The sequence below is a fragment of the Nuphar pumila genome, chromosome 15, assembly GCF_984573655.1.
Source record: "Nuphar pumila chromosome 15, dmNupPumi1.hap1.1, whole genome shotgun sequence".
Taxonomy (NCBI): domain Eukaryota; kingdom Viridiplantae; phylum Streptophyta; class Magnoliopsida; order Nymphaeales; family Nymphaeaceae; genus Nuphar; species Nuphar pumila.
The window spans coordinates 82735323-82756619 of NC_143263.1; the positions used below are offsets into that span (position 1 = coordinate 82735323).

The following is a 21297-nucleotide window of genomic DNA, read 5'->3' on the forward strand; positions in this document are numbered from 1 at the left end:
TGATTGCATTTTTGTGTTTGAAGCATATATTTTCTCCCTCAATAATGTTTCAAGGATTCCTTGTTTGTGATATGATTTTTTGATGAAATTCTTAAATGTTTGAAAGGCTTTGAATTTACTTGTGAGGAAGAATATCCAGGATAATCTGAAGTAAAAAACTTGCAAAGTCATGATATGTAGACCTAGAAGGAGAAACAATTGGAGTCGAGCCACATTGATTCAAGATTGAAGAAGCTCTTGTGTTATTGTGAACCAGAGGTAGTTGAACATATACTTTATTACTTTGAAGACTTTAAGGATTCTTCACTATAATGATCCAATCAGCAATGCCAGGTGTTATTCGCATGATTGGCATGTCAATATTCACTAAAATGAATGTTTCTTGGCAAATTTTCAACTGATGCATGTGGTTGATGCTGGCAACTTTTACCATGTGCTCCAATCTGGTTGTCCAGAAGATGTTGGAATGAGATGTGCCTCGGCTTATTGATCTTCTTAAGGGTGCCTTTATCGTTTATCTTTTACCAGTTGTTCTCTGTTTCCGTGGTAGACATGAGCATTGATTTACTATTTTCATCACATTTGATCATAATTGATAAATTTAATCTTTTACTGTTTGTGTAGTGAATTGCCCAGAGTTACCAAAAGCTTCTTAGATAGGTGAGAAGCCCACTTCCCGGAAACTCGCTTTGGAAGCACGATACTCCTCGCTTTTGAAACTTGTTGATAATCTCGATTCTCCCACGCTTCTCCCATGCTTTTCACACACATCATCAATTCTTCTTATATGTTCTCTCACTCTGCTTTTCATATTTTTTATGTGTTTGCTCTCATGCTTTTCACTCACATTCACATGCTTTCTCTAAATTGGTGGTCATCATTTTTAGATTTTGTTAAAAATTTAATTCTTACACTAAAGAATCATGAATTTTAAGAATAGTCACTTTTATTTTAGTGTTTATTTGCGTTTCATTTTGATTCCAATTCAATTCTTATATTGCTTTTTTTATTTCTCGCTTTGAAACCTTTTCTGCTTTGGAGGAAGGAAATGCAATGAGTAAGTTGATGGGTGTTGAATAGTGTAATGCATATGAGGGATGTAATATAGGTATTACTGTGTTAGTGCTACCCTTTGAGTCTTGTATATTTAATTATTTTAGAAGGGCATTTTTGTACTTAGCCAGAGAGTTAGAAGTCAACAATTTGTGTCTTTTTGTGTAACCATCAGGGGACGTCCCCTATATCTTGTAAAGCTCTCTCATTCTTTAGTTAATAAAGTTTTGGTTCTCCTACTTATATTGTTGTCTTTTGCTCTTATCTTCTATGGCTAGGCATATCTGAATATGGTATCAGCGCTATAATCAGAGGCATCAAGAATGATGTTTGAAGCGTCATTGGGTGAAGGATATTATCTGAAAAATTGATCCAGGAAAGACTGTGACTGACACCATCCTCAAATCAACGATCCAGATTGAAGGAGACCTGATCAAAGATTTGAGTCTAGCATCCGATGCACCTTGATTTTAGAGAGTTTTCAAATCAAGTAGCAGTCAATTTGGGTAAGGGATTGATTTTTTAGATATTTGTTTTGGATTTTCTTTTAGAGGTGGTAACTAGGGTGCAGATTTGGGAAATTTCAGATCTGGTCCCTGTTTTGATGGCTGAGATAGCATGCATTAGGGTCCTTTTTGTCTTAGATGTCAACTAATGCAGGTTATATCTGGTAGTTAGATGATTTGATTGAGTTTTGTGAAAGATTTGGGGCTTTTCTATTGAAGTCAACTGGATATCAGCGTGAGTTCTCTGGTAGTCAGCTGAAATATTGTATTGATTAGTTTCATAGGTGCTGCCGAGTCAATTTAAGCTTTGAATCCATGTCATCTGATTGAGATCGTGGTTTGTTCAAGTCTGGTGAAGTTGATTTTTTATTAATGTTTGCTGTTGGTTAATGATGGTGCTTGGTATTTGACTGTTGTGGTGTACCATCAACTTCAATTTGATGCTTAACCTATGTCACATGGGTGCGGCTGCGGGTGCGGGGATGCGACACTTCCAAAAAACCCGGGGGTGCGGCAGGGGCAAAAATGTAAAAAAAAAAGAATATATATATATATATATAATTTTGAAGTTTTAACAGTTTAACATTTAACAGTAAACATTGTCATAAACTCATAATATGATTCATCATGCACGCAATATATCAACCTAAATATCAAATTATCAATCAAATAAGTAAAGCAATTACATAAATCGACCTAAATATAAATCAAATAAGTATTGTATAAAAGAACTAAATTACATACCAAAGTATATCATGATGAAGTAATGGATGTTAATAATTTTCTCATCAAATGCATCATTAGAAGGAATACTGGGCTCAGCTAAATCCATGTTTGTTACGTTGAATTCATGTTCTCCATTGAAGTCACACTCTTCTGGGTTTACATCCCAAAATTTGGATGTTCTTTGTTTGCGTTATAAACCCAATTTGAAAATGATAAATACAATACAAGTATATTTAAATGAAAACTAAGAAATAATCAAATAACTAAGAGAGCAAATTAGTACCTGTATTCATCATTGCTTTGCGAAAGTAATCGAAGATTTGAATGAACATACTAAATCCTCTGCACGCTTGCTGGTGAGTTTGTTTCTCTTCATGTTGTGGATTTGAGAATATGTGCTCCAATTACTTTCACAACAAGATGAAGTAGCAGGCTGCGATAACAATCTTAATGCAAGACGTTGCAGAAGAGGTGTTTCTGATCCAAATGTTGACCACCATGTGATAGGATCTATATTATCTTCTTCTCTCGCGAATAATGCCGTTCCAAATAATATCGAAGATGAAAATTTTCCAAACTTTTGTGTGACTTGATGTAGAAGATATGCTTTTGGAAAAAGTCTTGTCATACACATATTTCTTGAAATGAAATGGGGATCTTCGAAACACGAGCTTAGATTAACAAGAGCAAGTGTCAAGAATGACACTAAAGCATAACCCTTAAAAAGGGTATAACTGGAAACAAAATAAAAATAAAAATGTATTCTTTATTGATATGAAAAACCAATTGCTTAAGAAGCATTGGAGTAAAATACAAGAGGGGCTGCACCCCTTTATATACACAGCTGAAAGAGGACTCAATAGAGCTGTTGGGCACAATTCAACAACTCTATTTAGAGCTGTTGGAATGTGTCAGTCCAACAACTCTATTAAGAGCTGTTGGACTGTGTCAGTCCAACAGCTCTATTGCTAGTCAAGTCTGGACAGGACTTGACTAGCAACAGTCATTCTAGTTCAAACTGAACTAGATGACATAAAGACAAAAAATAAAAAATAAAGGAAAAAAATTACAGAAAAGAAAGAAATGAAAAATGTATATATATATATAATAATATAATATTATTATATATACATATATGTACAGTTTTACATTTTAACACTCCCCCTCAAACTTACGGTACAATGAGCGAAAGTTTGTCTAAGAGAAAGTGAAATCGGGGAGCAGCGAGAGGCTTTGTAAAGAAGTCTGCTAACTGATATTCTGAAGTGACATATGGCAGATCAATTATCCCGTGTAGATATTCCTCTCTGACGTAGTGACAATCCATTTCGATGTATTTGGTGCGTTCGTGGAATGTTTTGTTACTGGCAATGTAGATCGCACTTTTGTTGTCACAACACATTTGTGAAGCCTTTGTTGCTTCAACTCCCATGTCAGCAAGCAGTCGTCGGAGCCAAACTACTTCCATGGTCGTGGTTGCCATGGCTCTGTATTCAGCTTCGGTGGATGAGAGAGATACCTTCTGCTGCTTTTTACACCTCCACGAGATTAATGATTCCCCTAAAAAGACACAAAAGCCAGTGGTTGAGTGTGTTATTGGGATCACCTCCCCAATCAGCATCAGTATATGCAATTAAATCAAGAGAAGATGAGGAAGATAAGAAAAATCCTCGTGAAAGAGAGGACTTGATGTATCTGATAATACGCATGACTGCTCCCATATGAACAGAAGTAGGAGCATGTTGAAATTGACTTGCTGTATGAACAACATGTGCTATATCTGGTCTGGTAATGGATAGATAGGAAAGTGCCCCGACAAGCTGTCTGAGATAATAAATATCCTCTGGAGTGTCGACTTTCTTATCATCAGTAATACCAGACCTGAAAACAATATCAAAAGCAAATTTAGTCTGAGATAATAAATATCCTCTAGGAGAATAAGCAACTTCAATGCCTAAAAAATATCTCAACAAGCCCAAATCAGTCATTTCAAAATGAGATTTAAGAAGTGTTTTGATTGTTTCAACTCCCTGTTTATCGCTTCTGGTGATGATCATATCATCCACATAGAGAAGAGGCACAATGATCCCTACATCAGAATTCTTAATAAACAAAGCAGTGTCAGTTAAACAAAATTGAAAACCAATATCAATCATAACACGACTAAACCTATCATACCAAGCTTTTGGTGCTTGTTTAAGTCCATAAAGAGCTTTTTCTAAGCGAAGGACTTTACCCTTAGGAATACTTAGACCAGGAGGGGGTTCCATATATACTTCTTCAACTAGCTTTCCATTTAAAAAAGCATTTTTGACATCCATTTGAAAAATAGACCATTTTTTGATAGAAGCTAAGGCAATTAAGGTTCGGACAGTAGTCATACGAGCCACCGGAGCAAAGGTTTCTTCATAATCAATCCCATATTCTTGGGCATAACCTTTGGCTACTAAACGGGCTTTATATCTTTCAAGAGTACCATCACTCTTGGTTTTAATTTTATAAACCCATCGACATCCTATAGTTTTCTTCCCTGGAGGAAGATCTTGAATATTCCATGTAGAAGCCTTTTCAAGTGCATCTAATTCAGCTTTCATGGCTTCTATCCATTTGATATCATTTTTTGCTTGAAAATATGTGGATGGTTGTTCATATGAGTGAATTAATGCAATAACTGCCCTATATGTGGGTGAGAAAGACTCGTATGATACAAACTTTCCTGGAGGCCTCGAGATTCGGGTTGATTGTCTAGTTGGAATGTTAGAATATTTCTCAAGTGCACATGGAGGATTAGACTCTTGTCGCCTGGAATATTGAATACTAGTATCTCTATGAACTTCTTCATTTTCAACATTAAGATCAATAATTCTTTGATCATCATCAAAGTTATAGTCAAGGTCATATTCATTAGATGTTGATGTTAGATCTAGCAAAAAGGAGTACTCAGTGACGTCTTTTAATTTTCTAAAATCAAAGAAGCTCTCCTTTTCAAGAAAGGAAACATTTCTAGACACATATAGTTTATTATTTTTAAAGTCAAAACATCTATAACCTTTCTGGTTTTCAGCATATCCTAAAAAGGCACAGGGAATCGCACGAGGGGAAAGTTTATCATTTTTGTCAGTAAATATGAAACATTTGCACCCAAATATTCTTAGTCTAGAGTAGTCTGGAGAAATGTTCATAAGTTTTTCAATGAGAGTGATATTTTGTAACGAAGAAGATGACATCCTATTAATGAGATATGTGGCAGTTAAGGCAGCTTCTGGCCAAAAGTCTTTCGGGACTTGATTTGCTATTAATAAAGTCCTAGTGGTTTCTATAATATGGCGATGTTTTCGTTCTGCCAGTCCATTTTGTTGAGGTGTATAAGGACAAGATCTTTGATGTGTGATGCCATGCAATTTAAGATAATTTTGAAAATCTGTGGATAAGAACTCTCCCCCTGAATCTGTGCGAAAAATAGTAATATCATTTTGAAACTTGTTTTTAACTATATTATGAAAAGTTTGAAAGTATGAAAATACTTCAGACTTATGTTTGAGAAAGTACATCCATGTATATCGGGAGAAATCATCGACAAAAATAACATAGTAAACAAATCCTCCTTTAGAAATTACTGGTGTAGGACCTCAAACATCCGAGTGTATTAATTCAAAGTGGTCTTGAAGAGAAAAAGGTTCTGTTCTGAAAAGGTAATCTTTTCATTTTGCCGAGAATACAATCTTTACAATCAAATGATTCAGAATTACAAAATTTCCCTAGATTTGGAAAATGTTGGATTTTGGCTATATGTGGGTGACCAAGTCTCTTATGCCACAGTTCCAACTCTATTTTTTGAATATTATAACAAAAAGCTTTCTTTGGCATTTCCAAAAAATCCATGTAATAGAGTCCTCCTTCTCTATGGCCTTCCCCAATCAGCTTGCCTGACTGGCGATCCTGTACCCAACAACCATGAGAAGAAAAAGAAATATTACACCCATAATCAGAAATTTGAGATACAGATAAAAGATTTAAATTTAATTTGGGAACATGTCTAATTTTTGGAATAAAAAAATTTTTTGTTTTATAAATTTTTTCAAAATTTCCTATTCCTTCTATTTCAAGAGAAGTCCCATCAGCAGTAAAGACCTTTGGCACACTTGTTTTATTTTTAACACATTTGGATAGACTTTGATTATTTGGGGTCATATGAAAAGATGCACCAGAGTCAAGAAGCCAAGAAATTTTACCTAGATCAGAAAAAGATGAGGCTGCTGCGCCGGTTGAAGCTTCAGATGAGGAAGAGGCACCTTTGATGAGAGGCTTAAGAATCTCCATTAGTTGGGCCAGGGAAACTGGTGCATCCTGATCTTTAGGCTCCGATCCAGCAATTGCAGCTCTTTTTTCTCTCAGCTCCTTAAGTTTGGGACATTGTGGCCTGTAGTGTCCCGGTTCATGACAGTGATGACAAATAACTTTCTTCTTATCATAGTCACCATTTTGTCGGTTAAAGTGAGGAGGCCTATATGATCGAACATCATTCTTTGGTCTAGACACGGCTAAAACGGAATCATCTTCAATTTTTAAAGAACCTTTCCGGAGACGATTTTCTTCCATTGTTAACTCTTCAATAGTTTCAACAATAGAAGGAATTTTTCCCCGGTGAAGTAGGGCCGATTTAGTGGTTTCAAATTCCGGCCTTAATCCAGTGATAAACTGGTAAAAATGTTCGGCATCGAGTTGTTTCTGACGAAGCTCGATGTCTTCGGCACAATGCCACTTTGGTTCTAAAAGGGAAAGTTCTTCCCAAAGTTCGGACAACCCATTGTAATATTCACGAATAGTTTTGTCTCCTTGTGTCATCATTCGAACTTTTTCTTGGAGGTTGCACACGTGTGCAATATCTTTAACGGAATACATATTCTTAAGGTATTCCCATGCCTTATCGGCATGATCAAATTTGGCAAGACTTGAGCATTTTTTAATGTCAACGCTATTGATAAGCCATGACATTATCTTCGCATGAGATATTCTCCATTCTTTCCATTTCTTCTCGTATGAGGCAATAACCTTGATTTTCTCTTCTTCCGATAGAGGGACCTCTTTATCTCCCTCCTTTTTAGTAAGAGATAGCTTAGGTTCCGAATCGGAACCATCCACAATCCCCCATAAGCCTTTTCCCCATATATGGTGCTTCATGATTGAAGCCCATTTTACATAGTTCGTATCGCTTAGTTTCATAGGCATGATGGTGACTTTATCATTGTCATCCATCGATTACAAGGAGAGAAAGAATAGGGATAAAAGAGAAACAAGAAGGAAAATGAAAAAGAAAGAAAAAAAACAATACAACAAGATGTGAAATCTTCTCCAATGAAGTGATAAAACACTTCTCTTCAAGTGGCGAACACTTTTGCAAACGGGCACGGAAACCGAGGCAGCTTTTCCTCAAGATTTAGTACTTCCGCGGCTTTGATACCATGAAATGAAATGGGGATCTTCGAAACACGAGCTTAGATTAACAAGAGCAAGTGTCAAGAATGACACTAAATCATAACCCTTAAAAAGGGTATAACTGGAAACAAAATAAAAATAAAAATGTATTCTTTATTGATATGAAAAACCAATTGCTTAAGAAGCATTGGAGTAAAATACAAGAGGGGCTGCACCCCTTTATATACACAGCTGAAAGAGGACTCAATAGAGCTGTTGGGCACAGTCCAACAGCTCTATTTAGAGCTGTTGGAATGTGTCAGTCCAACAACTCTATTAAGAGCTGTTGGACTGTGTCAGTCCAGCAGCTCTATTGCTAGTCAAGTCTGGACAGGACTTGACTAGCAACAGTCATTCTAGTTCAAACTGAACTAGATGACATAAAGACAAAAAATAAAAAATAAAGGAAAAAAATTACAGAAAAGAAAGAAATGAAAAATGTATATATATATAATATAATATTATTATATATACATATATGTACAGTTTTACATTTTAACATTTCTATGTCTTGATATCTCTGGGTCTAAATTTGGAGGGCCACCACCAATATCACCAGCCCGCCACTTATTTGCATAATATTTTGGATTAAGAGAATGTGCTATGCAATGCAAAGAAGTGTTGCTTTTATCCCATCTTATCTTCTGACTAAAATTGAATGAATATGATTAAAAAATCTGAATCATCCAATGCAGGATTTTTTTCTTCATGCTTGAAAACTATAATTTCTATTTTTTCAATCATATTATCTCACATTTCATAAACTCTGTGAAGCATGAGCTCATCCTTATCAACTTATCTTAACATTTCCGAAATAGTTTGCGTGAATTGAAGGAAGTATACTACTCTGTCCTAAAACTCATCATCAATAATGAATTTTTTAATTTCTTGAGCCTTGATATTATCATCAGCACGATAAAATGTCAAATTTTCATCAGTCACCATCTTAATCAAATAATTCTTCACTCTTTTAATCCTTTTCACCGTTACAATAATGGACACAAAACATGTTTCATCGACCTTCAACAATTTCAAGTAAGAATGCCTATTAAATATAGCATTAGCACGATGGTGGTTAACAACAAAATTTATAATGCTTTTGACATTTCTTTCTAAATCTTCAATCCATGAACATAAAGCATATGATTGTGAATTTTCTTTCTTCTTTGGGGTTGCAGATGCTCTTTAGGGTTAGATTTTTAAGCTGTGTGCTACACAAGGAGTCCAAAAAATATGAGGGTACTCACTCTCCAAACTCAACGCTGAACTTTTATAAACTGGAGCGTTGTCTGTAATGATTTGTACCACTTTCTGATCACCCACTTTTTTATCACTTCTATAAACAATCCCTTCAAATACTCTGCATTTTTATATTCCCCTGATGCATCAACTGCTTTCAAGAATATTGGGCCACTAAGCGAACAAACAATGAAATTGATTAATGAACTCCTTTGAATATCTGTCCATCCATCAGACACAATACAAACTTCATTTTGCTCTCATGAATATTTTTTAATCTCTAGCAACCTCTCTACATTTGCCCTCTCTTCTGCAAGAAGTGTGCTTTATATTTTTTCTAAACTTGGAGGCACATAACCACTCAAATTACAAAATTACAATTTGCCAAGGATGTTACTAAATCCTTTCAATAAGGATTTCTAGCCGCATTAAATGAGAGTGATGTAGAATAAAAATACCTCCCAACTTTTCTATCCAATTCTTTTCTTCCATATGTATTGAATGATGCTTGTATCGTTCTTCTACCTCCGACATTGACTTTTTTTTTTTCAGCATCTTCTTGGTGGCTTGCAAATGACACACTGACTGCAGAAGAATCGACCATTGCCTTTCTCTTCTCATATTCTTCTTGTATTTTCTTGTATTGTCTTCGCATTGCCTCATCAACTTTTCTGCAAGCTGAAATGCCATGTCCTGGTATCTTCAACAAATGAGCCTTCACTCTTGTGTAAGACCCAACAAAATCTCTTTCGCAGAGCTTGCATCAAAATCTCTTGTTTCCACGACCTCCTTCTTCAGTTTTTGCAAGTTTATCTACATGTACCCATAGTGGCCCCACATCATCAATCCCACTGCAACTATCAGCAAAACTAGCAGCAAAACTCATATGTTGGGATGAGGATGACACAAGTCCTTTTCCTTTATCCGTCATTTTTATCCTGAAAACACAAAAAAATACATTAAAATTTTCAAATCAATTTGAGAACACAGGGAGAGGGGGGGGGGGGGCTCAGCCCCTCCCCTGCCAACCCAACAAGAGAGCGAGAACAAGGGGGGCTCGGCCCCTCCCCTGCTGAAAACAGAGGGAGTAGGGGGGGGGGGCTTAGCCCCTACCCTGCCGACCCAAAAAGAGAGCAAGAGGGGGGAGGGGCTCGACCCTTCCCCTGTCGACAAAAAAAAAAGCCAGATGGGGGAGGGGCTCGACCCCTCCCTTGTTGACCGAAAAAAAGAGCCAGATGGGGGAGGGGCTCGGCCCCTCCCCTGTCGCGGCCCCAAAAAAGAGCCAGATGGTGGAGGGGCTCGGCCCCTTCCCTGTCGACCCCCCCCCACCCCCCTCAAAAAAAAAAAACCAAATGGGGGAGGGGCTCGACCCCTCCCCTGTTGACCCAAAAAAAAAACAGATGGGGGAGGGGTTCGGTCCCTCCCCTGTCGACCAAAAAAAAAACAGATCGGGGAGGGGCTCGGCGCCTCCCCTGTCGACCCAAAAAAAGAGTCAGATGGTGGAGGGGCTCGGCCCCTCCTGTGCCGAAAAATGAGGGATCGGGGGGGCCGCAGCCACTCCCCTGCCGACCCAACAAGAGACCGAGAGAGGAGTGGGTGGGGGTGCTCGACCCCTCCCCTGCCGACTCAAGAAGAGAGTGAAAGAGGGTACATACATGCGAAAGGAGAGGAGGAGCTGGGGCGACAATGGGAGAGAGCTCTTGCTCAAGCTCAAGGGGAGAGAGAGGAGAGATTAGGGCAAAAATTTTTTTTGCCCTAATCCTCCTTTTCATCGGGGATTTTTTTTTATGCCCAAATAATGGACAAAAATGACCCTGGGTGCGTTGACCGAACCCAGGGTCGTGTTGACCGCACCCGGTGCCGCATGCGCACCCGGTGCCGCATGCGCACCCGGTGCCGCATGCGCACCCGGTGCCGCATGCGCACCCGGTGCCGCATGCGCACGCGCACCCGCGTCGCGTCGCATCGATGCGGGTGCAACATCTGTTTTTCTGAGTCCCTGTGACATAGTGCTTAACTAATTTTGGTGTTGATATTGCACCACTTGGTTTCAATTGTGATGAGTTTGGGCTAGTATTGCTGGTTCCTACATTGTTTGTTCTATCGGATGCATTTCATTGGTATTTTGAGAAGCATATTTGGTAATCATGACTGTTTTGCTGCGTGCATATGATTTTGTATATCGTGGCACTTGTATAGCTGCATTTGTGTGTTTGTGCACGATTTAAACTTTTTTATTGTTGGGTATTTGTGTTGTTTGAAGGGGTGAATTGTAGTATGTTATTAACTTCTGGTAAGTGTGGCCATTGGTGGAGGCATTTGCATGTTGTCTTTGGTAAAGGCACAATATAGCAGATATCTTGCTTGGATTTTTGACTAGGTGATATATACAAATTTCTTCGATATTGTTTGGCCGTGATTGTTGTCTTTGTGTTGCTTCTTTATTGTATTTGGGGTTGGAGTGATATGTAGGTTTAGGATTTTGGAGTTTTGAGGCAGACAAATAGAATATACAAAATATTCAAAAGTGACAGTATTTTATTTGTTGCTTCTGCTGTAGTCATTTGAAGAAGGCTTGTCGTGTGGTAAAGAAAAAGAACTATGGGACCCTCATCATTAATTGTGTTGAGCTATGTCACATGGATGCGAGAATGCGGCACTTTAAAAAACCTTGGGTGCGGCGGGGCAAAAATGTAAAAAATTATATATATATATATATTATATATATAATTTTGAAGTTTTAATAGTTAACATTGTCATAATATCATTCATCATACTTGCAATATATCAAATTAACAATCTACAATTCTATGCTACATCACAAAAACTAACACCACAATTAAATTAACCTAAATATCAATCAAATATGTAAAGCAGAAAAGAACTAAATTATATACCAAAAGTACATCGTACAATGTATATGACGATGAAGTAATGAATCTTAATAATTTTCTACTTCATCATCAAATCCTTCATAAGAAGGAAGACTGAGCTGAGATAAATCCATGTTTGTCATGTTGAAATCATGCTCTCCCTCTAAGTCACACTCTTCTGGCTTTACATCCCAAAATTTGGATGTTCCTTGTTTGCATTACAAACCCAATTTGAAAATGATAAATACAATTCAAGTATATTTAAATAAAAAACTGAGAAATAATCAAATAACTAAGAGAGTAAATTAGTACCTGAATTCATCATTGGTTCGCGAAAGTAATCGAAGATTTGAATGAACATATACTAAATCCTCTACACGCTTGTTGGGGAGTTTGTATCTCTTCATGTTGTGGAATTGAGAATATATGCTCTAATTTCTTTCACAACAAGATGAACTAGCAGACTGAGATAACAATCTTAATGCAAGACGTTGAAAAAAAGGTGTTTTTGATCCAAATGTTGACCACCATGTGATATGATTTATATTATTCTCCTCTCTCGCGAGTAATGCCTCTTCGTATAATCTCGAAGATGCAAATTTTTCCATCTCTTGTGTGACTTGATTTAGAATATGTGCTTATGAAAAAAGTCTTGTCATACACATATATCTATGTCTTGATAGCTCTGGGTCTAAATTTGGAGGGACACGACCAATACCACATTCCTGTCACTTTTTTGCATAATATTTTGGATTAAGAGAATGTGCATTGCAATGCAAATAAGTGTTGCTCCTATCCCATCTTCTGACTAAAATTGAATGAACATGGTTAAAAAATTCTAAATCATCCAATGCAGATTTTTTTTTTATGTTTGAAAACTACAACTTGTATTTTTTCAATCATATTATCCCATATTTCATAAACTTTGTGAAGCATGGGCACATCCTTATCAATTTCTCTCAACAATTCTCAAATATGTTGCGTAAATTGAAGGAAGTATACCACTCTGTCCCGAAATTCATCATCAACAATGAATTTCTTAATTTTTTGAGCCTTGTCATCATCATCAGTACGATAAAATATTCAATTTTTATCAGTCACCATGCTAACCAAAGCATTCTTCACTTTTTTAATCCTCTTCACCATCACAATAATGGATGCAAACCATGTTTCAACGACCTTCAACAATTTCAGGTCAGAATGACTATTAAATATAGCATTAGCATGATGGTGGTTAACACCAAAATTCATAATGCTTTTGACATTTCTTTCTAAATCTTCAATTCATGAATATAAATGATATGTTGGTGAATTTTCTTCTTCTTTGGGGTTGCAGATACTCTTGAGGGTTAGATTTAAGCCCCCTGCTACACAGGGAGTCCAAAAAACATGAGGGTACTCACTCTCCAAACTCAATGCTACACTTTTACAAACTCGAGCGTTTGTAATGATTTGTAATACTTTTTGATTACCCACTTCTTTTATGTTTTCTATAAACAACGCCTTCAAATACTCAACATTTTTATATTCCCCAGATGCATCCACTACTTTCAAGAATACTAGGTCACTAAGTGAAGAAGCAATAAAATTGATTAGTGGACATCTTTAAATATTTGTCCACCCATCAGAAACAATAGAAACTCCATTTCGCTCTTATGAATATTTTTTAATTTTTAGCAACCTCTCCATATTTGCTCTCTCTTCTGCAAGAAGTGTGGTTCATAGTTTTTTTGAGGTTAGAGTAAATAGCCACTCAAATTATAATTTAGCAAAGAAGTTACTAAATCATTCCAATAAGGATTTCTAGCTGCATTAAATGAGAGTAAAATAAAATAAAAATACCTCTCAACTTTTTTATCCATTTCCTTGCTTCCATATGTATTGAATGATGCTTCTATTGTTACTGTTTCTCTACTTCTTATATTGAGTTTTTTTTAGCATCTTCTTGGTGGCTTCTAAATGACACACTAATTGCACAAGAATCACTTTTTGTCTTTCTCTTCTCATATTCTTCTTGTTTTTCCTTGTATTGTCTTTGCATTGTCTCATAAATTTTTCTGCATATTGAAATATCATGTCCTGATATCTTCAACAAATGAGCCTTAATTCTTGTGTAAGTCCCAACAAAATCTCTTTCACAAAGCTTGCATATCCATAGTGGCCCCGCATCATCACTCACATTACAACTATCAGCAACACTAACAACAAAACTCACGTGTGAGGATGAGGATGACGCAAGTCCTTTCCCTTTATCTGTCGTTTTTGTCCTGAAAACACAAAAAAATAGTCAAAACCCATTCTAATATCAAAAAATGTGAATTAGTTGGACAAATTCACATTTATTCTGAATTTTCAATGCACATTCAAGATTGCAACAATAATATAAAAACATTGAATAAAACATGTACTATTACAGTATCTTCTAAGCATATTCACAATAAACAAACTTTCGATATTGCATTCAGATGACAGAGAATGGACAAACAAAATTTAAGATATGTGCCTCAATAGGAATCATATATCCTCATTAAAAGGCATGCATGTTTAAAATATTTCCATAGTATGATCGAACGAGAGAAATTTGAAGAAAACAACACCCTAATATCTCACAAATCATATTAGGTTAACTGTCATTTTTTAGATTGGGTTTTTCGAAAGGGGATGGAGTGGTTTGTCATTCATGAGTGTATCCTTATATGATGACACCCTTGATTTTTTACTGCATTTACATGTTTTATATGCATATTTATATATCTAAGAGCATTTACATAATATCTTCATTTGGTAACATGGATAGACTCTGTTCTCCACGTGATTGTATCATTCTTTTGACCTCATAGTCTTCTTCCATCAGAGAGTGATGGTGGCACAATTGCAGATCCTGTTTTGAACCACGTCAGCATGCTTGAGTCACATAGTTTGAAAATCTTATGGTCATTTCAACTCTTGATATATGTTGAAGCCCAATAAACTATTTTCCTCTTTCCAGTCAAAGAAAAACTCGATTCAGTCTCGACTTGCATAAAAATGGAAATTTTGTAATATCTATTATCTGTTTCAGACAGAAACGAATTAAATGTTTTATTATCTCATTCAATAAAACTTTTTTATTATTGATAATTGATGACTTTGATATGTTAGCTTCTCTAGGTTGGTAAGATATAGATATGAGATACGTTTTGATCTCTTTCATGAATGCTGCTTAATGTTCTCATTTTTTGTTCTTTTGCTTTTTCAGCTAGTCGCCTCTTCCACTTTGAAGGAAGAGATAAGAGAGGGAGTTGCCATCTTGGTTGTCGGGGAACTTACCGGAGGTGCATTCTAGGTGATTGAGAGTGAGAGAGAGACCGACTAAGAGTAAGAGAATAGAGACTTAGAGTGATGGAGAGCTCGTGAGACTGAGAGAGTGGAAGAGAGACATACCTGATAGGTGAGGGGGAGCGACTGGAAGGAGTCGGAGATCGTCATCATCGGAGGCAATGTCGGCGTCGACTTTAGGAGGGAGGCTGGGGAGAAGGATTAGGGCAAAAGTATTTTATCCTATTCCTCCTCCTCTCAAGCAATAAAACATCAGGCATTTTTTTGTCTTAAATTTGGACAAAAATGACCTTGGGTGCATTGATCTCACCTGGGTTTCGTTGATTGCACCGGGTGCCGCACCTGCACACGAACCTACGCCGTGTCGCATCACGTCGACGCGGGTGCGGCACTGGGTTGGCCGAATCCCTGTGACTTAGATCATCACTATCATCAAAATATTAATAAGATACAAATGAAGAGAAAAGAAAACTTGAAATTAGCTTTTTTATCTAAATGAAATTTAATGTGGTAATCAACAAAGATTCAAATCTCCACAAAGCTACTTGATTGTACAAGAATAAATAAAGCGTGTGGAAAGCAGTGATCAAACTATCATGTTTTTCAGATTTGTACAATCAAGTTGTTTTGTGGAGATTCGAATCTTTGTTGATTACCACATTAAATTTCATTTAGATAAAGAAACTAATTTCTGGTTTTCTTTTCTCTTCATTTGGATCTTATTAATATTTTGATGATAGTGATGATCTAAGTTACAGTAATTCGGCCAACCGGGTGCCACACTTGCATTGACGCAACGCGGGTGTTTCACCCAGAGTGGTCAACGGACCTTGGGTGCGATCAATGCACCCAGGGTCATTTTTGTCCAAATTTAAGATTGAAAAAAATGCCCGATGTTTTATTGCTTGAGAAGGGGAGGATTAGGGAAAAATACTTTTGCCCTAATCCTCCTCCCTAGCCTCCCTCCTGAAGCTGACATCGCCTCCGACGCCTTTGCTAATGTCGACCTTCCGGTCACTCCTAATTTATCAAGTACGTCTCTCTCTCTCTCTCCCACTCTCTCTCTCTCTTTCTCTTAATCTCAGGAGCTCTCCATCACTCTCTGTCTCTCTTCTCTCACTCTTAGACGCTCTCTCTCTCCATCACTCTGAATCACTTAGAATGCACCTCCAGTGAGTTCCCTCACAACCGTGATGTCAACTCCCTCTGCTATCTCTCTCTTCAATGTGGGAGAGTCAGTTAGCTGAAAAAGCAAAAGAAAAAAAACTAAGAACATTAAGCAGCATTCATGAAAGAGATCAAAACGTATCTCATATCTATATCTTATCAACCTAGAGAAACTAACATATTAAAGTCATCAATTATCAATAATAATAAAGCCTTGTTGAATTAGATAATAAACCATTTAATTCGTTTCTGTCTGAAATAGATAATAGGTATTACAAAATTTCCATTTTTATGCAAGTCGAGACTGAATCAAGTTTTTCTTTGACTGGAAAGAGGAAAATAGTTTATTGGGCTTCAACATGTATCAAGAGTTGAAATGATTATAAGATTTTCAAACTATGTGACTCAAGCATTCTGACGTGGTTCAAAACAGGATCTGCAATTGTGCCACCATCACTCTCTGATGGAAGAAGACTATGAGGTCAAAAGAATGATACAATCACATGGAGAATAGAGTCTATCCATGTTACCAAATGAAGATATTATGTAAATGCTCTTGGATATATAAATATACATATAAAACATGTATATGCAGGAAAAAATCAAGGGTGCCATCATATAAGGATACACTCATGAATGACAAACCACTCCATCCCTTTCGTAAAACCCAGTCTAAGAAGTGACAGTTAACCTAATATGATTTGCGAGATATTAGGGTGTTGTTTTCTTCAAATTTCTCTCGTTCGATTATACTATGGAAATATTTTAAACATGCATGCCTTTTAATGAGGATATATGATTCCTATTGAGACACATATCTGAAATTTTGTTCGTCCATTCTCTGTCATCTGAATGCAATATCGAAAGTTTGTTTATTGTGAATATGATTAGAAGATACTGTAATAGTACATGTTTCATTCAATGTTTTTATATTATTGTTGCAATATTGAATGTGCATTGAAAATTCAGAATAAATGTGAATTTGTCCAACTAATTCACATTTTTTGATATTAGAATGGGTTTTGACTATTTTTTTTGTGTTTTCAGGATAAAAACGACGGATAAAGGGAAAGGACTTGCGTCATCCTCATCCCCACACGTGAGTTCTGCTGTTAGTGTTGCTGATAGTTGTAATGTGAGTGATGATGCAGGGCCATTAAAATACATGTAGATAAGCTTGCAAAAAGTGGAGGTGGTGGAAATAAGAGATTTCGATGCAAGCTTTGTGAAAGATTTTGCTGTGTCTTACACAAGAGATAATGCTCATTTGTTGAAGATACCAGGATATGGCATTTCGGGATGCAAAAAAGTTTATGAGGCAATACGATAAAATACAAGAAGAATATGAGAAGAGAAAGACAACGAGTGATTCCTGTGCAATTAGTGCATCATTTGAAAGCTATCAAGAAGATGCTAAAAAAAAAGTCAATGTAAGAGGTGGATGAACATGAAAGATAGAAGCATCATTCAATACATATGGAAGTGAGGAGATGGATAGAAAAATAGGGAGGTATTTTTATTCTATTTTACTCCCATTTAATGTAGCTAGAAATCCTTATTGGAATGATTTAATAACTTTTTTGGCAAATTGTAATTTGAGTGGCTATGTACCTCCAAGCTCAGAAAAACTACGAACCATACTTCTTGCAGAAGAGAGGGCAAATATGACGATGTTGCTAGAGACTAAAAAATATTCATGGAAGCAAAATGGAGTTTTTATTGTTTCTGATGGGTGGCCAGATATTTAATGACGTCCACTAATCAATTTAATTGCTTCTTCACTTAGTGGCCTAGTATTCTTGAAAACAGTTGATGCATCTGGGGAATATAAAAATGCTGAGTATTTGAAGGCGTTGTTTATAGAAGTCATAAAAGAAGTGAGTAATCAGAAAGTAGTACAAATCATTACAAACGCTCGAGTTTGTAAAAGTGTAGCATTGAGTTTGGAGAGTGAGTACCCTCATATTTTTTTGACTTCATGTGCAACACACAACTTAAATCTAGCCCTCAAGAGCATTTGCAACCCCAAAGAAGAAGAAAATTCACCAACATATGTTTTATGCTCTTGGATTGAAGATTTAGAAAGAAATGTTAAAGGCATTAAGAATTATGTTGTTAACCACCATCATGCTAATGTTATATTTAATAGGCATTCTGACATGAAAATGTTGAAGGTCGCTGAAACATGTTTTGCATCTATCATTGTGATGGTGAATGTGATGGTGAAGAAGATTAAAAAAGTGAAAAAGTGTTGGTTAGCATGGTGATTAATAAGAATTGAACATTTTATCGTACTGATGATGATGATGATAAGACTCAAAAAATTAAGAAATTCATTGTTGATGATGAGTTTTGAGACAGTGGTATACTTCCTTCAATTTATGCAACCTATTTGAGAAATGTTGAGAGAAGTTGATAAAAATGTGCCCATGCTTCACAAAGTTTATGAAATGTGGGATAATATGATTGAAAAGATTGTAGTTTTTAAGCATGAAGAAAAAAATTCTGCATTGGATGACTCTGAAGTTTTAAACCATATTCATTCAATTTTAGTAAGATGGAATAAGAGCAACACTCCTTTGCATTGCATGTCATGTTCTCTTAATCCAAAATATTATGCAAAAAAGTGGCAGGAAGGTGGTATTGGTCGTGTTCCTCCAAATTTAGACCCAAAGCTATCAAGACATAGAAATATGTATGACAAAACTTTTTCCAGAAGCACATATTATAAATAAAGTCGCACAAGAGTTCGAAAAATTTGCATATTCTAGATTATATGGACATGCATTACTCGCGACAGAGGAGGATAATATAGATCCTATCGCATGGTGGTCAACATTTCGATCAGAAACACCTCTTTTTCAACGTTTCGCATTAAGATTGCTATCCCAAACTGCTAGTTCATCTTGTTGTGAAAGAAATTAGAGCATATATTCTCAAATCCACAACATGAAGAGTAACAAAATCCACCAACAAGCGTGTATATGATTTAGTATATGTTTATTCAAATCTTCAACTACTTTCGCGAACCAACGATGAATACATGTACTAATTTGCTCTCTTAGTTATTTGATTATTTTTTAGTTTTTCATTTAAATATACTTATGTTGTATTCAATATTTTCAAATTGGGTTTGTAATGCAGACAAAGAACATTCAAAGTTTGGGATGTAAACTCAGAAGAGTGAGACTTAGAGGGAGAGCTTGATTTCAACATGACAAACATAGATTTATCTGAGCCCTTTCTTTCTTCTTAAGATGCATTTGATGATGAAGCAAAAAATTATTATGATCCATTACTTCATCGTCGTATACATTGGAGGATATACTTTTGGTATGTAATTTAGTTTTTTTCGTTATTTTGATATATTGCATGAATGATGAATGATATTATGACAATGTTAACCGTTAAAACTTCAAAATTATATGTATATTTTTTTACATTTTTTGCCCAGTCACACCCCACACCCAATGTTTTTTAAAGTACCGCATCCCCACACCCGCACCCATGTGACATTGGTGATGATGATGTTAATTTAGTTAGTAATTAACGGGGCTATGAATTCTCTGAGTTCCATAGATCATGTGATAATTTTTATTTCATTAAGGATATTATCATGGGGAAGACCCATAATGATTTTCTTTTTTGGTTCATATCGCCGGCCCCAATTGTTTTGGGATGAAGGCGTAGTTGTTGTTGTTGTAAGGATATTAACATGCTAGAATCCCTTACACCCATTATACACATGTATGTGTGTACTCGAGTCCAAGTCTTGAAAAGCCTTGGAGTTCCACTGGCATCGTTGGCTCAACCTAAAACTTACCGAGGATGAGCACAAATGGCTGGACCATCTGGTTCGTCTCAAAACATAAGACAGGTTCACTACTTTGCCTCAAGAACACAATGGGCTAGACTTATTACACATCTCAGTTTTTCCAAGCTAGTTGATTAGGTATAGAGATGTTGATGGGGCGCTGGATTGCAGCTGAAGAACTTATGCTTGATTGTTGTAGATGAACCCTAATGGATGCATGACACCAACAAACTTTAGGACAAGAAATGGATCGGCTGTTTCGGAGCTGGTAGTTGGCATAGAGATGTCAATTCTAGTCGAAATCTTAAAAGGCCTTGCGAACAGCTAATTAATTTTCCAAATCTCAAGATTCCTGAATCGTGGATTTGTCCACTCAAGGATTTGATATTGCATCAACAAATTCAGGTTCCCAAACAATGCCTAAAAGGATTTTGGATAGTAACATATTCAAAACAATGTAAAATGAGAGAATAAAAAACATCTTTGGTAGGGAGGTAGGTGTAAGTAAACCTAGGACATCCCAAGATGGATCTAAGTAGTGACAGTGGATTCAATGCAAAAGGTTCGTAGTCACCGACCTACTCAAAGTTTGATGTATAGGTTAGACCTTAGGCACACACACACATAGGGACTGGATCTTTGGCTTATATAGTAGAATCCATCACGGAGGTGGCTTAGATAAGTGGCAAAGGGAAGCTTCTATGACTTCACTGGATTACATGCCTATTGGTTCATGCTAAGCCTTTCCCTGCCTTTTTTTAGCTGATTTCACCAATTTGCACTAGAACTGAGCTGGAACCAATCAGGAATTCACTTTTCCCTTTCTCCTCAAAGTCTCTTCCCCACTGCTATCTATCCCCATGGTTACTGAGTAAATCAAAGAAATAATAGTTACCCATGTCACATGGGTGCGGCACATACAAAAACCTTGGGTGCGGCAAAAATAAAATAAAATAATATATATATATATATATATATATATATATATATATATATATATAGAGAGAGAGAGAGAGAGAGAGAGAGAGAGAGAGAGAGAGAGAGAGAGAGAGGACTGCGGGTCCTGCTGCGCGGTCAGCGGGCGGGGGTCCATGGAAGCCACCCTTGGTGGGGGTATTGGAAGGCA

General features: G+C 36.5%; 1 protein-coding gene across 2 annotated transcripts in view; it reads left to right on the plus strand.

Annotated features, from left to right (window-relative positions):
• LOC149815798 (uncharacterized) overlaps positions 1-21297 on the plus strand; it is a 51838-nt gene that overhangs the window by 2872 nt on the left and 27669 nt on the right. The window contains exons 3-4 of one of the 2 annotated variants that reach the window (XM_089988365.1): positions 625-660; positions 1332-1559. The gene's annotated coding sequence lies outside the window, so the exon portion shown is untranslated. Of the gene's footprint in view, positions 1-624; positions 661-1270; positions 1560-21297 lie in introns of those variants that run through there. The other variant, XM_089988366.1, reaches the window with a different exon arrangement.